Raw genomic sequence first — 13,943 nt, 5'->3', positions numbered from 1 at the left:
AAAAGTGCTATGAAATGTCCCATTATTTTCTCAAAGCTTTTTTATTTTACCATGTGGATTGACACTGTGGCACGCAAGATTTTCTGTACAAAACTCAAACAGCTCTTTCCCCTCTCATCACAGATAGTATTCTGTGTGTTATGTCAGTGGGGAACACTCTGCATTGTAGATAAAAGTTAAAGAAAAATCTCAAGTATAATACTTGGAACCGTAGAAGTATCTCAGAATAAAGCCCTGAATCAGTTCCAAGGTAGGGAGGAGGAGAGAGAGGGAATTTATCATTTTCTACCTTTTTTTTTCTTCTTGATTTTGGCTGAGAAACAGAATTTAAGGAAGAGTTTGAATACTCTGCCATAATTAAAAGCCTGGCAAGAGCTTCTTTGTACGCTTTTTAACTTACATGCATTTGAACAAATTGCTGTATAGCTTCCTAAACTGTTGGACATTTGCTCTTGTTAGGGTAAATTGTGGTTATATCTACTTTTGACCCTGATATCGTGTGAAAGAGTAAGTTGCTCTCTACTAAGTTTAAACAATTGCGTGTGCTAAATGCTTGTAATAAGTGCAGTGGCCTGTTAAATTAAGCTTGAATTTATTCAGGATATGTTAATTTTATGAATACTTTTGAATAAGTAATTATCATTGTGCCTGAAGCCTGTCATTTGGATGCTGCAATACTTAGGGTGCCCATTAGCCAGATTTTATCATCGAATAACACAAAGCAAATACAGAAGGAAATTGCTGGGTGAGGAGAAAAAGTTTGTATCTTGAAGAAGAAGATATTAGGATAAGAATTTAAAAGACACGTCGCTATAAGCAAGACAGGAGTTAAATAAGTTTTTGGAGCTGATTCAACAGTGACACGGTTAGAGAGTTCCTCTCGCAGATAGCAGCCATCATGTGACTGGAGGCAGAAGCCGGCGATGGCCCATGGGGCTGGTTGGGGGCGGCTGAACTTTGTGTTGAGTAGAGCATAAGAATCTGATGGCAGCCCACTAACGTGCATCTGGTATAGAGACAGTTCACATAAGCTGGTCGTAAACAGATGAGATCAGTCTCAAGGAAATGATGAGAACCTACAAACATCCTGGTGTTCACTGGCTGGGAATGGCATGAATCTCCCTCTCAGTTACCCAGTCCTGGGAGGTGTATAATCACTCTGTTACACTGCAGTCTGGGCAGCAATTTTTAGCTCATTCCTACAAAATTGCATTATTGCCTTGCAAGGATTTTGCTACCACAGTTACCTGCATATATGTAAATGTGCTTTTTAAAATAAACTCTTCTCTCTGTAGTTTGGGCTTACGTTCCCAGTGGACTCCACTGAGTTCCTGCACTCTCCAGAGTTTAGAATTGCTGCACAGAAGACGGAAGGAACTAGCTGGCTTTGGAGGGTTATCCATGGAGATAAGATGTGAGAAGACGTATGCCTCACACAAAAGTGAGACATCATGGAGCAACAGGGTAGAGAAGGCTAATACACAGAGCCAGTGCCAATCAGCAGACCAAAACGACTTGCCTTTGGTCAAGGAAGCAGCTCTTGTTCCTCCTCTGCCCCTGCTTGGCCAGAGTCAGGATAAGCCTTTCTGGGTGAGTCTAGGAATAAGGTACAGAAATGTAGGAAATGACAGGAAGGTGGATGGTCAGGGATTGCAGCCATGTTTTACTAAAATGGAAGACGTTTGTGTGGGACAGACTTTTATCCCTTGAAAGCAGATACAAGAGTGTCCTTATATTTAAGGATTTCTTACACAGCTCTTTCACTCCACCTAGTTAAGGCCTCAGTCCTGCAATCAGTATGTCGAATGCTGCTCACTTGAAAGCAATATGGTTACTTGCTCAAAGGCTGCTTAGCATGTGTTGTCCATGTACACACACACACTTCTGCACTGGGAGATCTTGGTGCAAGGCTGTTGAGGGAAACTACTGGTGTGGGCATGAGGAATTTCTTTTAACGTTCATCTGTAAAAAGCGCCAGCTGCATTTCTGACTATAAAAAAAAGCAACAGTGCCCTTTGTATATATGACTTTAAGGGCATAATTTGTCTTATATTGGGGTAATAACTACTGTCTTCTCATGCTTAGCATTGCAAGAATAGCCAGAAGGCATTCAGCCTGCATAAAGCTTACAACAGAGATGTTGTATTCTCCATAATATGTGGTAAACTCTTCTATTGTTTCTGGAAGTCTTTGAATGCATTATTTGGCTGTCTCATCGTCTGTGTGCATGATAAACTGGGTACTTTTGACTATTGTTTCATAAAACTGTGGCTATGAAAATGAAATGGCCTTTTATTTTATTTGGGCAATAAAGTGATTTATCAAAAAACACATCCATTTCCCTGCTGGGAAGTTCATGTGTGCTTTAAGCCCCAGAGCTGACTGTGGGCTAAGACTCTGCTTTTGCCGTAGTTATTCACCATTTATATTACTGGAGTGCGCGGGAGGACTGAGCCCCTCTACTGCCCCAGGCTCTACTGTGTTAGGTGCTGTACAAAGATGGTTTGAGGACCTCTCAAGCCTCAGTCTCAGTAAATGCCCTGGGGCAATAGTCCTGGGGACAAAAAGACACACTCCTCTTCCCCATGGGCTTCAAACGGTCCACATACAGGTTGTTGTCTCTTGTTTTTCAGTGGTAAGCTGGAGGGACAGGAGGAAGATTAGAGCAGCACAGAAAATAAATCACTCACATAGCCTTGCTTCAGTGCCTTCCCTCTCAGCCCTCTCCACGGCAAGTCCTTCCTCCAGAGCCACACCATTTTCACTTCACTGGGTTCTTGGCTCCATCTGGGCCTGGGAAACACTGCCCCATCTGGGGTGGGTGTGGGTGTGGGTGTGTGTGTGTGGGTGTGTGTGTCTCAGGACAACCCTCACTTGTGTGAAATGAAGCTGTGCTCAGCTTTAATCTGGAGTTACAGCTGGGTGCATCCAGCTTGGTTTGGGCAGCCATGATAGCTGGCTGAGGCCACTTGGCTTCATCTGGTGAAGGGTAAATGACTGAAAGGATGAAAACAGGGTTTTTAATTGCCAAGCCACTTGAATCAATAGGGAACTATTGCATGCTACTACGTGTGGTCTCCATGGACCCCATATGAAAGATGAAGGCAGCTGTGACCTCGCTTCACCACCCTTGCCTCAATCAATAGCTACCAGCTTTTAAAGTCCCAAAAGGTGTGATTAAGCCTCTGCTGCATGAAGTTAGCATTTCCTAGCATACAGCCCATTGTCCTGACTGAAAGGACCTAAAAGCCCTTATTCTGTGAGGGTTAATGACCAGATGTCCCTGGAAGGAAGCCCATCAGCCCTGGCCCTCACTGCCAGGAATTACTACAGCTGATTTAATTCCCCTTTGCATCCACGTCTTAGCTTCAGTGGTCAGCGTGGAGCACTCCACTAGAGTAAACAAGTATATGCGTGCAGGAATAATCCCAGTGATGTCCTGGGAGGGGCCTGGAAAGAGCGTTATTCATTACTGTTGTGTGGAGGATGCTCTTAGTCTATGGGAGGAAGCATCAGAGGGATGCAGACTCAAACCTTTCCATACCTGGCAGTATGACAGCGCACGTTTCAAGTCCGTATATCCAGCACTTTCTCTGGAGCAGTCCCTCTTATGGAGTAAGTGCTTGCGTAAATGTGATAGTGCCAGCAAGGCTTAAATCAGACCGTGCCTTTGTAATAGCAAAGCTTTAATAATGCATGAACAGGACAATTGCATTGTCTGTATGAAAACAGTAAGGACAGGTTTATGGTTTGCGACAGCAGATGCTTCAGCACCTTTAACAGGAAGGGAATGGGCAGTATAGTTTGGAGAAATAAACGAGCAAAGCAAAAGTTGCCTCATATATGATGTATGTAAGCTGCACATCTAGCAGTGCTAATCATAATGCTACATCATTGTCTAAGGGCCATTTCAATGTCACCATTTTCATGCAGAAATCCAACAGTACATACATCAACTTAAAAGGGTTCTTTGGGCAGCTGGCTTGCTTGCTTGCATTTTTTCTTTCGCTCTGTCTCATTATTGATCCCAGAGCTCAAGAGGCTGCTCACTCCAAGGAAAACACTAATACTGGTATCTTGCTCTCCACATGGTACGTTATTGACTGTATGTTACTCCACTCAGGCAGCACAGTTGGACAGGGAATTTGGTTAGCACTGTATAACCAGGGTATGTGCTGATTACTGGGGTGTCATTATCAGTCTTACAACATGTTTTTGCAGTTGTTAATTAAGGCTTTTATTTTCCTTTGTATGTAAAAATTTGAAAAACTTTGAACAGTATTTGTAAAACTCTAGTCCCTATAGCCAGCAGCAGCTTTGCTTTTGGAGAAAAAAAAGGCCTGTAAGTCTTTTTTCCATAGGTTGTGCCTTGCAGGTGAGTCTATATGTAAGGACAGGTCATTAAGGATTTGCTGCTCAAGGATGGAGGCAGAAATAAACTTACGCATGCACAGAGTATGGAGCACAGATGAATCCAGTCATGATTCAGTTTGAGTGCAAGATTAGTTTCCTTTGAAATGCCATCAGAAAGCATTTGCTCACAATCTAGGTCACAGCAACAAAGGCTATGGGAGGGATTGACTGAAGGCAAAAGGAGTGAAGCTGAAATTACCTATGTTCAACAGCTGTCTAAGTCTAAGCCAGATGTTTGCAATGTTAAATATTCTGTGAGAACAGAGGCCTGTATCCATGTAGACCTTGTAGTGGTAAGAAACTGAATTGTACATTTATGTTAAGTCCACACAATGACCTCGCAACTGTCTTACCTGTGCTATTGCTAAAAGTCTTTGCATCTCTTAATGCTGAAAGTATGCTGAATACTCATTTTCACAGCTAGCTCATGCTATGTTTTTTTCTACTGCTTCACTTCCTTCCCCTGAATAAAATAATTGTTCTTTGAGCTCAGTACTGTGAACCAAACATTGATACAGATTAACATGACCAGCAGATGATGGGAAACAGAAAATCCAGCTAAACTCATTCAGCATAAACAAATATTTTGAGGTGCATTGCTCAGGCAGTGATTAGTTTGCCAGCTGTAGGCAGAGCTACAGAGGAAATTAAAAAGATGGAGTGTGCTGAAAACTGCAGAAGGAAAGAAACTACATCAGGGTACACTGATTCATAATGCAGCAGGGAAAGAGTAGGGTTTAGACTATGATCTGCTGTATTTTAAGATTCTTGCCTCTTTGAGAGTCAGTCCATCTGTGAGACACCTTCTATACTGTCACGCCAGCAGTGGAGCGGAAACTTCTTTTTTTTTTTTTTTAACAGGCAGGAGGAGAGGGGAAAGCCCTGCATAAAAGACAAGCTCTCATAAGAGGAAAATATTGCAGGTACCTTTTCAAAATCCTTCAGGATGCAGCTGCAGATAATGAAGACAAATGATTCCTTCAAAATGCCAATAAAGATAATAATGGAAACAAGCTATGCCTAGAATTCACCTCAGCTTTGGATTCTGATGGCAACAAAGATAATAGCATAATGGAGCCTATGGCGGTAGGAGGCAGAAATAGACAAAAGCTAGAAGGATGAAGAGTTATTTAAAATCTCAAAGTGATATGTACAAAAAAGCCTGAGGCAGGAGATCATCGCTGAGATCATGAAAACATGAACAGTACATGCTGAATAATGGAAGTATATTATGGCCTCACTACCTTTACTTGCAGATAGTACAAATAGCATCTCTAGTGCCCTCTCTAAAATGAGGTATCAGTAAACAGCATTAAGTGGAAAATAATCAGGATGTTTTCAGAAATACAGCTCTTTTTATCAAGAAACATCAAACAGTCAGGCCCTAGACCTCTCCTGTCAGCGATGGAACATTAGCCAGGAAAATTCAGTAGGTTTAGGGTAGGATTTCTACTGAAAAAGCAGACACTTACAGAAAACATCCCAGTAATATTGGCACTCAACGGTATTACAAGAGACATGGGAAAGCTAGTTCCAAGTTCCTCTTCCTGTTTTATATGATGCTGTGAGCTTCAGTCTGATGATATGGAAGAAGCCTGCTTATGGTAAGAGCTTTTTGGCAGCCTGGAGATTCTCCTAATCCCTGGAAATGATGAAAAGATCTGAGAGAAAGAAATCCAAACTATATGCTTTTCTAAACCAGAATACTAGTCACCTTATCACTTCACACTTAATGCTATCTGATAATGTGGCAAGGCTTGAGTGTCTTTTTGTGTCACTTCCTTTGATTATTAAGAAAATTTGGGACATAAGTTAAATGAAACGGAATAGGAAAAAAACATATTTTGAGCTGGAAGTTCTGGAGAGGGAACTGAGAAGATTCAAGGATGGGACAAAACAGATGGGGAAACAGAAAGCCTGGTTCATTTCTGCCAAACTCATCACAGGATTCCTGGATGATAATGCAGGCACTGCCTGAGCCCTCGTGAACCCTGAGCAACAGGGTAGGCCTGTTCTTTGTACAACAAAATATGACGTTGTCATTAAGGTCTGTTGAGAACATGGCTGTAAGGGACATGCACACCATTGGAATGCTGTACTTACAGATCAGTGCTGAAAGTACAGCTGGCAGCCTATATTAATAAGGTTTAATCCGTTATCCAAGGAAACCATATAGGTACCATGGGAGTCTGTGACCTCCCACAGGGAGATTCACTACTAACTTCACTAGGATGGTTTAGAAAGGATCTTGTAGCCCTTCAAGGCCTCTCCTCTGCTGATTTATCATCTCATCATAAGCTTTTGGGAATCTAGCTCACACCTGTCCTTGAAACCTCAGCCTGCTCCTTTTTAAACTTTCCCTGGTAACTCTCTTAGACTTTCAGACATTTGTGAAAATCCCCAGAGCCACAATATCATCCTTCCTCAGAAAATCCGCCTGTGTCAAGGAGTCTCTGACACACAGGACAGTGGTGTGGTAGCAGAAGGGCTGTGCCACTGCTCCTGATGGTCACTGGTACTCTGGGCTTCCCCAGCCATCTGTCATCTTTCAGATGCTAAAGCTCTTGTAGCAGGAGCAGTCTCTGTTACATATGCACAGTCCATATTACAGTGGGGCTGCTGATTGGAGGCAGCAGTATATTACTTCTAAATAGAAAAATACCGCTACTAAGAGAACAAAGACTTTCAACTGAGATTAACATTTTATTGCCTGGGCGGTAGGTATCAAAGGGCTTTATGGCTCTTCTGGAGGCACTTCAGTCCAGTTGGATTAAAATCAGCACAGCTGTTCCCCAACTGGTTTTAAAAATGCTTCCAGCAAATGCCACTTCCTGCTGTTGCCGTCCTTCTTCTGGAAGCTGCACCATCCTGCTCAGCTTAGCTCAAAGACTTGCTCTTCCACTTCCTCCTCCTCCTCCTCCTCCCCTGTGAGTTTGCTTCAGGCCTAGCAGTCTCCATCCCTGCATCCTCTCTGCACTTCCCAGCAACAACCTTCAGCACAAAACTGATGACTAGAGCATGGTGGGGGGTTACCAGTAAGCAAATGAAATTGCACACACAAACAAGTGAGGCTGTGAGTATGGGAGATGTCAGGTTCCTCTTGCTCTGCTCTCCCCTCTACACTGGGCTTGGGCACCAGGAGCATATAGCTCTAACTGGTTCTTCCTGCACTGGTGGGAGAAGGTATGCTCTGCTGTAGCCAGCCAACTCCTCATCCACCTTGGGGCTGCTCAGCAGAGGCAGTAGGACAGGTATTTCCTTGTACAGCCCATGTGGAGGTGAAACTTTCAGTTGGTGAGGACTGCACAACCAGCAATAACCATTAATTGTTTCTGCCTCTGTGGCTGATGGGGTGCAGAAAACTTTTGTAGCAATGCAGGGATGAAGAGGGGTTGGAAGACTCAGGCCTTTAGCTGCACTTAGAAGTGAGCAATAGCGTACATTTAAAAGAAAATCGTTGGAAGTGCATGCGCTGAAGAAGCCAGGACAGCAGGACCAGAGCAGCTCCTCTTCTGCTAAAGAGCTGCAGATGGGTGATCCTGGCGGGAAGCTGAACAGCAGAGTGAGAGAAGCAGGGTTCAGAGTTTGTCTAAGCTCCTTTGATTGCTCTCCAATGCACTGCATCGAGTAAGACTCTTGCTGCGCTCTAGCCTAGATTTCACTCCATCCCTAGGATGCAGATGCCATCTGCAGGAGCCACTCGATCTAGCCTCCTGCAAGCTACAATAGCTGTGAAGGGAAGATTTAATTCTAGTAGTCAAAGAGGTGTCAGAAAAGAGACTCTGCTTGTGTCCCTGCCTGTACTCCGAGAATGAAGCACAACCCTTCTTTGTGGAGAGAGCTGCAATGGTGGGTGGCAGCAAAACTGCCTCTCTCAGCCAGGGTCCAGGAGCAGGGGAGACTGGCTGGCTCAGGCACCCCTCCTATTTCAGGCTGTAGATTGAAGGTCTCTCCTTGTAGAGCTGGGGGCTTCCCACCTCCAGCAAAAGTGTGTTTGACAGTATTTAGATAGAAAGACTGGAGTTGTCTGCTCCCATAGCTGACTTCTTCCCCAATATGCCTCCTGGATTCTCCTAAATATACAGGTTTGTGGGACTCTTACCAAGTTCTGACTTGAGGACCATTTTCTCAGAGAGATGATACAGTGTTCTTACCTCAGACTCTTACTGGTTTCTACGATGGATGGGTATGGCTTTGAATGGTCATTGACTTCATGAGTTGGGTCTTATCTTGCTAAAAGCCTCATTCAGTGCAATCTATTAAGAAGTCCTGAGCACAACCTCAACATCTCTCTCTGTCCTTCGGGTCGCAGTGCAGGTAATGACATATCAAGACTGAGCTGAGAACAGAACTTGCTGTGAGCCAAGTCCCAACTCACCAGAAAACAAAATGCAGAAAGTGTCTTGTCCTGCTGTGGAGGTTTCCACAAATGACTGAAGATTGTCAGGTGTGGATAAGCTGTCATCATATTAGAAGCATTTAATAGCAATCAGCAGTTAAAAAGAGCTGTAATACCATCCATACTACCCTTGTGCACTAGGGAATTGCAGTGCATGGTGCTGAAGGGTGTAACTTTATGATCATTCTTGCCAACTGCTTCACTAAATCCCCAGATTTCTTTCTTGTGGATGTATGGAATGTGTTCCCTGCTGCCATCCCTCTCTGAAGGCATGGAGCCCTGGGCTCTCTGCAGCTGGGATGCGCCCAACAGTGGTGCCCAGCACTCAGTCCTCCTCGCTTTCCTCCCTCCAGATGTGAGAAATGCACGTAGTGGTACTTGCCAAATTAAGCATTCTCCTGCAGTGAGTGAGGAGAGCAAGTGATTTGGCTCTCCAGAGCACGTGTGAGCAGATGGCAGGTGAGGTCTACCTTCCTGAGAGGGATAACACTTGTTCCTGGAGGTTTAGGGGTAAAAGCTTGGCCAGCAGTGCCTGGGCTTGCAAAAAATCCTGAGGTAAGAAAGCTGAACTGTGCCTCCCCCCTCGGTTTCCAGCAGTGTTTAGGAAAGAAGGCAACAGATGCCATCCATTTAAAACAAGCACGCCAGCAACAACCACAGCCTGAACCAAAACAGATGTCATCTCTATGGCTGTTAAGCCTGATATTTCACAGACTGCTGTAAGTGCTGGACAGTGTAGCTTGAGGTTCCCCAGTCGCTTGTTGTATTTCCTTCATGCTCACAACTCAGCATCCAGTTAATCTGCCATCAGCACAAAATAGTCCTTCTACTTCCTGACATCGCTGGGAAAGACTTTGTATACACTTAGACTCTGCTGAGTAACTAGAAAAGGAAAATTTTCAAGCTCCCTAACAATACAGGAGGACCAACGGTACTGCAACCTAAATATAGGTGCCTGTTTTCAGAATAGTAAAAGTTTGCCATCCTATTCTTTTATTAAATGATCTATTTGGAAGTAAGTACGTTTACTGAATTTCCCTTTTGGTACTAACAAACTCTTCACAGCAAGGTTGTTCTCCCAAACACAATTTGGGCAGGATCCCATATACTAGCACTTTTCTCACAAGTAAAAATCATCTTAAACACCTCTTTTCCTCATCTGGAGAAGTAAAATGTACTGAGCCCCAGAAATAAGTTTTGAAAAGCCGCTTCCATGATACTTGAGCCTCTCCTTATACTCAACCTGAACTTTAGAACAGTTCACGTGCTATCTCTAGATAGTTGCAAGGCTGCGTTATCATCTGATTTACTGAGAGTCTGCTGGATGCTTGGGAGGGGCTTTTAGAGGGGTTTTAGGGTTGTGTACATCTGTATGAATGGCAGCTCTTGTAAGAGATTGAAACAAATTTTTGGACTTCCTGAGCGCCAGCATTTTAGAGGAAAAATTATCATGGCAATTTGAATTGCTATCAGTGAATCAACTAATAAACATCAGTCTGAGGTAATTAATATCCCAGGGGATGAGAAATCCAAGGAGTGTTTTTTCTCAGTGGAACCCTAGCATGGGTAAGGAGTTTGACTTTCAGTGTATTCTGTGACACTGGCTCATGCAGCACAGACTCCTTGCCATACAGCTAGTGTTAGGAATAAGTGCTTTCTCCTCCGGCAGTTATTAATCTACTTATTTTGATATTAGCAATTTTGTGTACTGATTATAAGCTATATACAGTCAAAAGTAAAACTTAAATTCATGTTCCTGAAGATTACATGGTGGCACTGAGGATACTGTAGTACAAAAAAAAATAATTGCAAAAGCAAAGATTGTATCTCAAACCATGTGGTATCAAAACTAAATATTCAGTCGTGTTCTTTCTGAAATATCCAACCTGCCATGTTCTTAGTTTACAGCTTACCTAATTTCTGTGGCTTTGCTGCTGTGGCACAAGACATAGGGGAATGCAACTATTTTTTTCTTACAAATTGTCCAACATGAATTTTACAAACCCTTTTTTCAGTTTGTTACTGAAAAGATGCCAATGTCAAAATGTCTGTGATCTTTTTAATTAGCTGCCCCAAGTAGCTCCAACTTTGAAATAGTCTATGCATAGATTACTATGTGTCTTACCCACCTCTGTAGATTCACTTGCGGATCTTGGACTCGATTGATTGGACTGACCTAAACTTCTTAAGTAAATATTCTACAGAGGTTTCCCAAGTTTTCATTCTTAATCTCCTAAACTCACTCGTGGAAAAAAACCCTTCAGTTGCTGTGTATTTTTTTTGTCTGTAGCTAAGTATGAAAATTTTTACTCTCCTCCTCTGAAGATCTCTCACCACCTTAGAACCATGTAAGATTTACTGCATTCGAGCTCTAAATACAAGTCATATGGTACACTGTGTGTAGCCAGGATTAGAAGCGATTTGATTCAAAGGCCTGTACTTCAAACTGTTGGACCAACCTGCTTCTCCTGTAGAGGAACGTATGGTGTGGGTGACATCTGGTTGTTCCTGCTATTGTCTTTCATCCACCTCTATAGAAAAAGGGAGGAAGACAAAAGAAAGGCACAACTAGAAAAGTGTTTTGCATTACATTGAGTTCTCTCTTTCTGTCTTGGTATGGTCTATGTTATATATTAAACTGCTGTGGAATACAGACCTGAGAGCATTATTTAGCTCAGCTTTTTCCACAACAAAACTGCTTTCTCTAAAGGCTGAAATATGGTGAACAACAATAGCGAAATTCTCTCTGTGTAGTGACTGTCTTTTGCAGAAGTAGTACAAAGTAATTCCTTCTATTCACATTCTCTTCTTCACTAAGACACTCCCATTTAGCTTGCTTCTGTCAGCTCTAATTACAAACCAGCAATATCTATCTCCGTTTTTCTGCTGGATACGGTCTCCCTTGAATTTTACTTATTTCAGGATGTTGGATCCCAGCTGGGAAATGGAGAAAACATTCTGGAAACTGCAAAAACATCTTTCTTCCTAGATGGTAACACAACACCTTAAAGGGCTCCATAATTCTGAAAGAATCACACATAAAAAACCTAGTATGCAGAACAATAGGGTAGCCGTGCTGCTAGTAAGCAAAGAGAAAGAAAATTTTGTGTATAAATTAAAAGCCTAACATCAAATGGCTAAACATTTTGTTAAAACCAAATATACATGGGATTTGCTTTCCAGAAACCTGTCTGATATGGAAGAAGGGCACAAAACCCTAAACAGTTAGTGCTAAAGGATTCAGCATGTGAACAAGAAATACTCCCTAAAATTCCTTTCCTTGGATGTACCTGACCCACCGAAGTTAGCCTTCAGCCAACAGTGGAAGATAACCAGAAGACATTTTGTCACCGTCATCCTGTGAACTCAGCCCTGTGAGACTAGGGGTTTCTTTGACAAAGGAAGACAAGTGGTCAGTCACAGCGCAGAATGTCCCTGGAGATGCATCTTATCTAAATTTGTCAAGAGTCAAAGATACCATCATTTGACTGCCAACACTTCACTTGCTCGTCACTGCACCTCCCAGCACTGACCCCAGGAACTCCTGCCAAAGTCCTCTGGGAGCAAACGTCTGGCCAGCATGTGTGAGGCAGACACGTGTGCTGGGGAGCAGAGGGTAAACCCGCACTTTGCGCCAAGGTATTAGGCTGCAGCCCCCACTGTTTGTCTGAGCTTTGAATGAAAAATGACTGTGCTGATCCAACAAGGGTAAAAGCTATAAACAAGATGCCATGCATAAATAATCTGTTCAAAGGAACAGACAGTTTTTGGCATCCTGAACATGCTTTACACAACTAAATTGGGGGAGCTCTTCTAGACACGTCTCGGCCACATCCTCCACCACCTTCCTTCCCACTGATCTAGTTCCTTCCGCCTGCAGTCTCTCAAAGATATGCCAGACATCACTGCAGCCTCAAACAGGTAAAAAGATGCCAGAATTATGGTTGCTCATGCAGTTTTGAGTTTGCAATCAGTGTGTCAAATCATTCTGTCACGGTTCAGGAAGGCAATGGCAGTTTAGGTCAAAACAGATGCAGGCAAAAGGGAAAATGGATCAATTAAAGGCCAAGTCACAGACATCTTCTTGGTAATCTTCCTGGCTGCCTGAGCCTGCTGCTAAGTTCTGGATGCATTAGCATCTAAACCCCAGGTATTATAGCCTGGAGAAACTAGTATCACTTGACTTGGTCACCACTGTGAGTATGACCTCATGTACTGCAACCATTGCACTGCAGATCAAGACAAAAATAAAATTCCATCATCCAGCTAAGAAAAAAGATCATCATTTGAAAGCAAGAAAAAAACCCAATATATGTAATGAAAAAAACTCCCAAAGAAACCTAGCATCAGAGCCTAAGAACAGAGCAAGGTTAAGCCTGGCTGTGTGACAGAATGACACCACCACATCTTTCCACCCTTTTGTGTGGGCTGTGGTAGCATTACTGCTCTGCATCAGGAATCAGCTCATGGAGGGGGCTTTAATGCTGTACCCTGGGAAAGGTTTGCTAGTACAGGTTTCTTTCCTTAAAGGCTGTCCTCTGCCATCTTAGCAGCGGATGGCAAGAACATGATGAATTGCAGCCAAGAGCAACTTCACAGGAGTTCTGCTGCAGCGGTCCCACGTGTCTGCAGGGCATTCTGGTAAATACTGCTGAGGCAAACGGATGTCCTTAACGCAGTTTCAGCCTAACAACGTTACTCTTGCGAAAAGCAGCGAGAGCCTCGTTACAACACTCTACTTTAATCCGCTGCAAGCCTCAAATGCTTCTGGAAGAACCCCCCCCCGGCCAGGGCTGCACCCAGCTCCAGCTCGGGCGGCCAGGGCTGTGCGGCTGAGGAAAAGGCCACGACCACCCACAGGCCCGGTGGGCCTGCTCTTGAAAGCCCTCGGCGGCTGAACGTGAGGCGCCGTCGCCCGGACCCCACCGAGACCCCTACGAGCCCACAGCGCTGCGGGGCCAAGCCCAGAGGTTGCGCCCCGGCCTCAAGTTATGACGGGCGGGCGGACGAGGCGCCGGCGGCGGCGCCAACCGCCATCAGAGGGACCGTTAGGCCGCGGCAACGGCGGTGAAGCCGAGCTGCGCCCCACCGCGTGAGCCGCGGGCCGGCATCACGTGGGCCCGCACGACCA

The sequence above is a fragment of the Accipiter gentilis genome, chromosome 10, assembly GCF_929443795.1.
Source record: "Accipiter gentilis chromosome 10, bAccGen1.1, whole genome shotgun sequence".
Taxonomy (NCBI): Eukaryota; Metazoa; Chordata; class Aves; order Accipitriformes; family Accipitridae; genus Astur; species Astur gentilis.
The sequence above is the reverse complement of the archived record's forward strand: the minus strand, read 5'-3'. Positions refer to the sequence as shown.